General features: G+C 39.2%; 2 protein-coding genes and 1 pseudogene across 2 annotated transcripts in view; 1 reads left to right on the top strand and 2 right to left on the bottom strand.

Annotated features, from left to right (window-relative positions):
* The window catches only part of LOC140921542 (uncharacterized), a 471,050-nt gene that overhangs the window by 44,655 nt on the left and 416,244 nt on the right, over positions 1–10,151 (bottom strand). The window lies entirely within an intron of this gene.
* Positions 1–10,151, bottom strand: part of LOC140921648 (uncharacterized) — a 216,262-nt gene that overhangs the window by 176,763 nt on the left and 29,348 nt on the right. The window lies entirely within an intron of this gene.
* LOC140949357 (neuropeptide receptor 22-like) lies at positions 3,004–4,108 on the top strand (annotated as a pseudogene).

Here is a 10,151-nt window from a genome sequence, read left to right as displayed (position 1 = left end):
TTGTATTTCCTTTCCTACCAACGCCGTTTTCCTTCTTTTCTTGGTCGCTTTGCACGGCCTCTACACAACTCAACACAAACGTAATGCAAATTACAAGAAGGGCCGGGGCGCTCCACAAAATTGCCATCATCTACGAAGGAAGGAGTACTTTTCAAACGCCGATTTACATATATTTTTATTCGATCCCAAGGCCTTTCATATAAACCCGTGCATATTTCAAATACGCATGTTTTAAACGACTAGGCCGCTTAAAGCAATGACCCTGTTTTGGCCGAGCGGTCAATGACCGTCACGGCTACTTTCAAGTTCGACGAACTAGAAAACTGATTCACATGGTTTGTCTTTCATTTTCCCAACGTATTTTCGACTTCCAGATAGAGTAATAACTAAATATCGTAAATATAACCGTACATTTAGAGAAAGTAATCGTTAACTTTGTCTAGTTTTGCTTTTCGTTAAAAATTAACAATTATCGATGTGAATTTCGGTCACGATTTCGGGGCCTGGGATCGAAAAAAGACAAATGTCACGTAATTTTTTGGCATGCACTAATTAACAAACTACAGCCATTATCTTACTAATTCAAGTCCAATATAACTCAACGCCTTCCATTTCACGCATCTCAACTAACCCCTAAAATATACGACGCTACTACACTACTCACACATCCCTTTAAATACACATGTTTCCATGATAATGTTTTTTTGAAGATTAGGAGATGTTCAATTTTACAATGCTAATAATGTCCTGTTTTATTCTTTTAGTATTTTGTTCGAAAGGGTGTAATATTTAATTAAATAACATGACTTGCTTAATACCGACACTCCGTTACTACGGACAATTTTTATGCCCCCCTCACCCCCCAACCCCCCTCCTCTTGCCCCCGGGGTCCGTATAATTAACGGGTTTGTCTATAACAATAAGGTTGAGGGCCGGTTGCTGTATTGGATCTTCGCTTCAATTCGAGTCTAGGTTACCACTAGTCATTCAGAAGTTCCCTTCGAAAGATAGTCATATCTAATTAATACTAAGGATTTCGTCATAGCGGTTCGTTGTTAAAAAAAAAAATATTGAGTTAACATCCACTCCATGCCTATGCTCTTATCATGACGGGCTGAAATCTGTTCCTCATGGAAATATGCAATTTTTTTGGGACTGAAATATCTAATTTAATCAATACCGTAAAGTTCGGCAAGTAACGAGTACTTTCGGAAGGTTCCTACCCTCGGGTAGCTAACATGTACCGTACATCTGTCTTAAAAATTACCAAGTTAAAGTAATAATATCGCCACAATTGTGAAAACATCCAAAATTATAAATATTTAGCGAAAGGCATTTCTTGTTATAGCTTTTTGAATAAAAATTTTAAAAAAAATCCTTGATTACGGTATGGGTATTCACAGATGAAAGGAAGAATTTCTGAAACAAAATGTATTATGTACCTTTCCCGGTAACATAACGGAATCTCAGTGATCATTCCCGGGGTCGTTATAACCGTTAAAAATAAACCTCGGATCAGTTTGGCAAAGTTTGTTGTATCTATAACTTCCGTTATTTCTAGCAAAAAGGGAAATTACTTTTGAAGTCACTGCTTTCGGAAGGTCGTTATTTTCGGGGGGTCATTACTTTTGGCATTCGCTAACACCTGCGAAAGTTTTTCGCTACTTTCGGAAGGTTACTTCTTTCGCGAAGGGGGAGGGGTGTCGTTACTATCGGTATTTAACTGTACAAGAAGTTCATGCTATTTTGGAACTTGAGATTAATGAAATTCTATACAAATCCCGTGTCAGAGACAGACTCTCAGATCTCGAACCTTGAGGATACAGTAAAAACCTACCTATAAGAAAATCGATTTTTCCAACTAAACCTAAATAGGTTCTTATAGGAATGGTATTTAGTGGGAGTTTAGGCTACGTGGGTTATTAAATACGTTCTTAATTTGATAGGGGCACTAGCAATCAGCACAGATAACTACTGTGATAATATAACATGCAACGAGGTGCATCATGGGATACTATTTGATCGTCGTCTGGTAAAATAAAAATCTTTTGGGCTAAATAGGTTCTTATGAAACGGGGGTTAATGAAAATTTTAACCTAACAGGTTCTTAAACTATAGGTTCTTATACGTGGGTTTTTACTGTATTGGAACGCCCCCTTTGTCAAGATTCTTGTTTTACTTGTCGCCTCTCGTTCAGATTCTCTTACCTTCAGTCTAATTTTAAAATTAGATCTGAATCACAGTGGGTTAGAAAATTTCGTGCATCAGACAGCGAGAACCGCCCAAAAAAAGGTTTCATGTTGTTCTATTATTTTACCTATATAACTGTGAGGTAAAAACGTTTTAAAATAAACACCGAAAATGTATTTTCGCGGACAGAATGAAAGTCAAATCCCCTTTTTGATAAATACGCAGACGGAAATTATGTTTACGAGGTTTACGTAAGAGTCCTAGATTAAAATGTAAATTAAAGTAATTTTGTGAAATCGAAACTTCTGTATTTTTGTTAAAATCTAAACAACCCTTCAGATAAAATTTATTTATTTCTAGACTCTTATAGCTTTTATTTTACGTTTTCAAAGTTATCGACGTCATTAATTGAAAGTCTAAATTACTGTAGTGAGATTAACATGATAAATGATCTCTCTTGGCGGAAGTTTCATTAATTGCATTGCTTTCTTAAAAAGTGACAAATTGACATTACGGGTAAGCTTGAGAGACAAGGCAGGTGAAATAAGGTACACTAAGCAAATATTGGCGATTGAGACAAACAGGATAAAAGCAGAGTTTAGGTTTTAATGAAAATGCGTGTTATTGACCACTCCTCCGAAAGCAGATGGCCAAATAAGAAAAAAAAAAAACATCAAACGGTCACTTCAAGCTCAGTTCATGATAGTCTCTTGAAACGCGTGAAGTTGAGGTAAGCTTCAAAGCGGAAACAAAACTGCTCGTTACCTTGTGAAGGAAAAAATCTGAATTTTTGGTTAATGTAAGCGCTTCGAAATGCCCTTCTCTTCTAGCGAATCTGTTAACAGCACAAGAGCCTTAAATATAGGAGAATTGTTACAGGAAGGCAACTTTCAAAAGGGAATCAAAATCACTGCATTCGTTTTTCTCCAGTTGTTGTCTATGCCAGGCAACGCTTTGTTAATCGCGGTCGTGTACAAAAACGCTAATCAAAGAATGAGGACACCAAGTAATTACTTCATCTTTAACATGGCCTGTGCTGATGTTCCGCTCACTGTTTATATATGCTGTTCCCGTCAGCATTGTCGACACTGCATATAACCACCAGTGGCTTATCACGGGAGTCGCAGGCGAGCTTCTTTACCGTTTATCTCAGTTTATTGGTCAAATGTCAGTCTTAGTCTCCACTGAAAGTTTGCTTGTGACTGCGTTGGATCGTTTCTTCCTAGTGTTTTATCCACTCAAGATATTAATAACTCTTCGTATCGCCCGGTTTCTGATTGGCGTCATTTGGATTTTTGCGGTCGGGTTCACGGTGCCGTTATTCAAAATGACCACTTTAGTCGAATTCCAGCCGGACTTCCATGTTTGTACCTTCAATTTTGGAATCATTGGTTACGTTATCATTTAGTTATTATTCTGCTACCCTGTGTTAGTATTACTGCCTATCATTGCTATCATCATCATCTACGCTGCGATTGGATTCAGACTGAAACACACCATAGGACCCGGCAACCAACTCCCGTCAAATCAACATCGACGGGAACAGATGAACCGCAAGATATTAACAATGCTTGTCACTGTTGTTGCTGTGCTAATCGTTTGTCGTTTTCCGTTGATTTTTGGAACGATGGCTTGTTTCTCTGGATTAAAAACTGCCTGCTCTTGGAACTTTCTGTTCCTTGGCTGGTTTCTGATATGCTTTAACAGTGGAATTAATCCTTGGATATATTTCATCTTTAATGAGCAATTCCCTCAGGGTGCGAAATTACTGCTGCAGAAGCTACTTTCGCGTTGTTTTAAAGTCACAAATGAAGTGGAAATGTTGGAATCGACTGGACGTCAAATCAAAACACACACACCACAAACACACGAGAGTAGCCATGTATGGAGTTCTCGGTACAGTCCAGCGAACAAATAGCTCAATAAAAAAGTTTTACCCTGACAGCAACATGCACATTTTCCAGTTTCTTCTCTTTGCGTCACTTAGACAGGGCTGAATAACGTACTACGCATGTCCGTGACATCACTTGTTTTACCAAGCATAGCACGTGCAGCGAAGCACTCGTGCGAAGTGAATTTTATGCATCTGAGCCGACCATCTTCGACCATCTGTTAAACTCATATTTGTTAATGCCAACGAAGGAGGAATTTCACGAAGACGTTAGAAATGCAACTCATGGAAAGAAATGTTACGTGATCTTTTTCTGGGATGGATAGATTTTCTTACCCCATGATGCTTCGCTGCGCACGCTTCGATTCGCGCGCGTGAGCTCCGCAAAAAATATTTTAATAATATATAGATTTAGCCAGGGCTAAAAGCGAAGCTCCCGTTAATAAATTCATAATTTAAATCAATCAATAAACTTGCAATCCACAGATCAGGGCACATTCATGTGACTTTTGAGGCAAAGGCTAAGTGATTTTAGAGAAAAATAATTTGACAGTCCAGGAGTGAAACAAACTTTACATTGATTTAGTAGTCTTATTTGTACACCCAAAAATAGCAATCATGTTCGATCACAGTAGATTAGGCCTGGAAAGTGTATTGTGGCATTAGCTGTTGCATCATAATGTGGCATTCATCAGTCTCTCCAACATTTTTCCGTTTGAGAGACTAATAATTGGACAACCCCGAAATATAATACTATGAAGGAACGGTGAAGCAGACTATTTTTCCCGAAACTTCGTGTACACATTAAGGACAACAACAACTTGCCACATGATAAGTTTCATCGATTTTTATTTCCAGTTTCTAGCAAATTTCCAGACCTAAACTTCGCCCCATATGTTCTCTATATTTAACCATGTTATGAAATCCGAACGTGGCACTAACAGTGAGCCTGGGTTACCTGTGATCAAAGCACGCCTTTCCTTTGCACAAATTATAGCATTGACCACATCATAAAACGTTTTCATGAAGAGAATTCCATAATGAAAAATCTGGTCCTATTTGATATGCAGTTTAATAATTATGGGCTTTTAGTGAAAACGATGAAAAAAATTCCCAAAATCACCTTTTCGGCCAGCCGGACGGGTTCTCACTTTTGACAGGCACCAAATTTGCAGTGCGATTAAAAGAGTTACCATGTACGCTTCAACATGATAGAGATTTTGTTATGTTTAGGTTTTATTTCCCTTTATTTGTAAAACTGTTTATGGTCTTGTTATGTGTAATCTTTAAAAGCTAGTGATTATTTACGCGCGGCGTTTTGAGTATTCCTGCATGCGATGTTAATGTTCGACTCGAAACAACCGGTGCAGCGATAAAAATTGCGAGAGGGACTACTAACAATCAATAAAATAAATAAAATTCGGTGAAACATATACAGAGACAATAATTTCCATTCACGAAGACAAGTATTGAGAGTAAAGTGTCTCTGAAAATCAGGAGTCAGGTAAGCACATAAAGCTTATTTATGTTTTAAGCCGGCTTCCCGGTGTTTGCTCTTTTTCAAGATGAACTCGAGGCAAGAAAATCGCTCAGAGCTTTCTGTTTACAGCCAAAATCATAACTAAATATTCTTCGGAACCTTTTCTTTGAATTTGCGGTCAAAAGACGTCTAAAGGATTTTTAAACATAAAAGACAATAATTGCTCAGGCTTAGCAGTCGAGATGCTGCTTCTGAAGGTCATCAAGTGTTCCAGAATCGCTTGAGACTTTTCAACCCTCTTACGCCTCAAGCAAGGGCAAGTGAGTAGGCTCATTTTTGAAAACGATGCCACCCGAAATCGGATTTCCAATGACTTTGACAAGCGGTGCATTTGTCAACAAAAAGCGCAATAAACAAACCAGCCATGAATTACAGAACAATCTTGATAGCAGCTGTATTTCATTTTGTACAGCAAGTGGAAAAAGACAGTTAAAAACATCACAAGTTGACACAAAACTCTGTCAGCTTCAGCTGTCAAAGTAAACAAGTTTCCAGACGCTGCATAAATTTTCCGCATGAACTCACCTGTCAAATTTTGACCAATCAGAACATAAAAATTGGACGTAGAGCGTGATCAACGCGTGACAATGAGAAAAGTCAAAAACGATTGCCTTCCCTGCATGTAAAAGCCGGTTGAATTTTCGCGTCCGAGGTCAGTTCGAAATCAAAATTTTAAAAGAGCGGCTCATGAACACGACTTATTTTATATGCATTTTAAAAAAATTGAACTTGAGCCTGCGATCATTTGAAACGTAGCAACTTGTCAGCGGATTACTTCAAAAAACAATCGAACTCAGTGGGTCGATACCTGAGCCCGCGATACGGTCAGGCGATACTGGTCAGCAGAAACACTATTTTGACAGCTGTCCATTAATCAAAAAATGGATGTACAATATCAGGTTGCAGGCTCCCAAACTAGCTAGAAAGTGTGAGATTAAACATTGGTATGCCTGTGGTGCGGATGGACGGAAGGTCGGGTGGTCGATGTACGGTCACGTGATTGCCGAATTTTCTAGGATGGCTGGATTTTCTAAGCTATGGGTGACCTCAATGGATAGAAAAATTAGCCCGCGATACAGTCAGGTGATGATGGTCAGCGTATACTCTAGTTTGACAGCTGTCAATTAACCTTCATTAGAATGGCGAATATTCGAATTAACAGTGTGAGTAAGACATATCCGTCCGGCTTGTAGTGGAAAATGACAGATCGTGTACCTGAGGGAACCTGAGCCCAAGTTATTAGTTTTCTGATAGTGGTCTGCACATATCCCATTTTGACAGCTGTCAATTGACCTTAATTTGGCTTGCCAATATAACTTTAAACGACTGTCAGCCGACTGACAGCCTAGCCTGGGGAAGTTTCGTTTTTATGTTGAATTGGTAAGTGTGACATATTATATCAGTTTATATGTAGGGGCAAAACGACTGGTCTTTGATCTGAGCCCGCGAGATGGTCATGTGATAATTGTCAGCGGATGTCTGTTTTTAACAGCTGTCAATCTAATCGTACTCATACGGATGGCTTACAAAACTGAAAGGCTAGTCAAGTTGTCCAAGATCTATTGTGACATTTGCCATCGACTTACATGAGGTGTGTGTACGGGTGGGCGTACGCAACGTCATAACCAAATTTTCTCGGATGGATAGTTTACCAAATTTTGTTACCCATGGTGCTCCGCTGCGCGCGCTGCGCGCGCGGGAGCTCCGCTATAATCGGTAGCAGCACAGTAGCAAGCACTATAGTGGAACCTCGGTTTACGATCACTCTATTTATACGACCACCTTGTTTACACGGACATATTCTTTCGACCCAAACGTGGAACCCCGTTAATGCGACCAGGATTTTATGGCCCAACGGTGGTCGCATTAGCGGGGTTTCACTGTTACTAATTTATTACTGATGAAGAACTGACATACTTCTGGAAAATACGTGAAAAAACAGTTTTTTACCCTTAGTCTCTCTTCGGTGTGGTTATTTGCAGCACAAAACCTTAATCCGTATACGGAACATTTGACTAGTACGGTAATTGATGATTTTGTTTTTAGCGCAAAATCATCTTCACAGGTTTCATCTATAACCTCTACAATTACCTTTAAAAAGCTGTATCATCCGGGTATGGAACAGCCCGAGGCATAAAAAAGTGATTGCTTTTACTGTTTTGCAGTCCTTGTAATCTTACAACATTTTTTTTCAAACACATTTAGAGCTCCTTCAAAGTAACATTCCCCTGGTACCAATCGACAGATAGATCTTGCACAGCTTTCAGGTGTTAATCAGTGATGACACATGGGTACCCGACGACCATTTTTGTTTTTAAATTCGTCAGAAGTGTCTGAGATGTTTTTCTCTTTGATTTAGAAGCCTGTTTGGTTAATTTGAAGCTGCCCTTAAAACTTTTGATCTGTTCCGATGTCTTAACAGTACTTTGGTCGTCTCGAACGTTTTAGATGGTTATCCTGATGGGTGCGGAAGACTAAGTTTGAGGACATGGAGTAACAGTCCTTTCATAAGCGACGTCTTGTTATACCGAAAATGTCAGAAGACTTTTTTTTGTAACAATAATCACGATATCTTGGAAATAAAATATAGACTGACAAAAATCTCTGAAAAACGTAAGAAAGTTAGTAAAAAAGACTCCGCATATCTTAGGCGAGTTTAACAATTATTCTGAAATTTTTAGCCTTTCTGGAGCTTTAGAGAATTCGAGGTAGTATCAATTTGCTCCTTGTAACAGTTATTTTGCAGCATCAAGTCATAAGGTGTCCCTGTAATGAGATGCAGTCTAACTTCGTGCCATTGCGCATTTCTTGAAGCCACCTGGGCCGCTAATGACATACAGCAGGCAGTTGACCAAAAATGGTCACACCAGTCGACTGAGGAGCTTACTTTTTACTTAATTTTGTTTTGGCTGATTGCCGCATTACAAATGGCTGCCATCAAAAAAATTGTTCAACTTCCCTTCAAAGACGAAAGGCCTTGTATGCAAGTTTTTCCTCTCGTGTCAGGTATTTCGCAAACCAGAACGCTCTCCATTCGTGGTGTAACTTTCCACCAATGCCGATTTACTACACGTAGGGCATAAGCTAATTAAAGTTAACCAATGTCTCTTTATACTGAGATCGTTAAGGAAGGAGTCAGAGTTATACTCTGTCAGAATTAGACCATCTGCTTCAAAGGTTTTATCCCTCATTTGACCTACGGTGAGGGTAAAAGATGGAATGAGTTTGCGGAATGGCATGTGGCATGGCTTGCGGAATGACATAATTATGCGGAATGTAAGTAATATATGCAGAATGACTAAAAGAAATAAATTAAACTGAAAAGTGTACCCTTTTTTGGCTCCAATCAATTTGCCAAAGCAGCGCCTTTTTTTAACGCTGCAGGCTCGACTACGATGAGAATAAAAAAGCCACAAAGATAGGTTTCTTGATTTCTCACTCTCGATTAGCCTTTTTCTCACAGCCACAAAGATTCTACTTGCTTTTATCAGTCGGGCTGCATGGCAATACCGATACTACATCACGAGAGTCGGCCATCGAAGAAAAGATGTTTTGGAAGATCACGCTTCCTTCTGCTTTAAAGTTTTCTGCAAAAGATGTTTGCACGATTAATTTCACAAGTTTTTTTTACATTTATTTGTAGAGTAGAACCCCGATATCCCGAATTCGGATAGCTCGAACTCCCGGCTCACTAGAACTAAGTCCAATTTTCCTCGGATTTCATCCCACTTTTCATTCATTTTTACTCGGTTAACTCAAACTCGGATACTCGAATTCCCCTCTGACTCAAACTACATTTCCTTTCCCTTTATCAAAAAGCCACTAAAATATACCCCCGAAAACTCGAATTCTGGTTCTTGTAACTCCACTCAGATGCCATCCCATTAACTAGTTCTTCTTGTTGTTTAATGGTAAAAACACTAAAAATAAGACTAGTCAACACTAAAGATCACGTTTTATCACTAAAAATGGTTAATCATTTTACCGTTTCTGATGAAATAAGTTAGTTTTGTACTGCTGAAATCAGTAACTATCAGTTTCGAGCCCTAGCCGTAACTCCAGTTGTAACTCGAACTGTTTGTCGTTTCCCTTCGGAGTTCGAGTTACTGGGCCGGTTCTACTGTATTTGAAACCGCGTGAGAAGACTTTCTTGAGACGGTGGCTTGCGTGATCGTGACATAATATATGATCAGAGCTCGAGTAAATCCGACTTCACGTTCAACGAGCGTTCTTTTCCCTCTAGCGTTACGATAAAGAGTGACTCTTGATTTGAGTTTAGTGAAGTACAGGTTATTTACCCCTAAATAAAAGAACAGACAGATTTGCGACTCAATAAGTCTGCACGTATTTACGAGGCATATATATATTTTTTTATTTGGGACTACCGAGTCTACCATTTCCCAGCAGCCTCTTAAAGCTTATAGCTGCTAGAAGTGATTTCCTCCATAATCCTCGTGATCTTCAACGTGCCGCTCTGCCTTGTTGGTTTGAGCCAGCAAAACGGTTGCTCCGTCAAACAGGGGCACCCAA

Source organism: Porites lutea, chromosome 1, assembly GCF_958299795.1.
Source record: "Porites lutea chromosome 1, jaPorLute2.1, whole genome shotgun sequence".
Taxonomy (NCBI): Eukaryota; Metazoa; Cnidaria; class Anthozoa; order Scleractinia; family Poritidae; genus Porites; species Porites lutea.
Note: the sequence above shows the minus strand (reverse complement) of the source record. Positions and strands in the feature narration are given on the sequence as shown.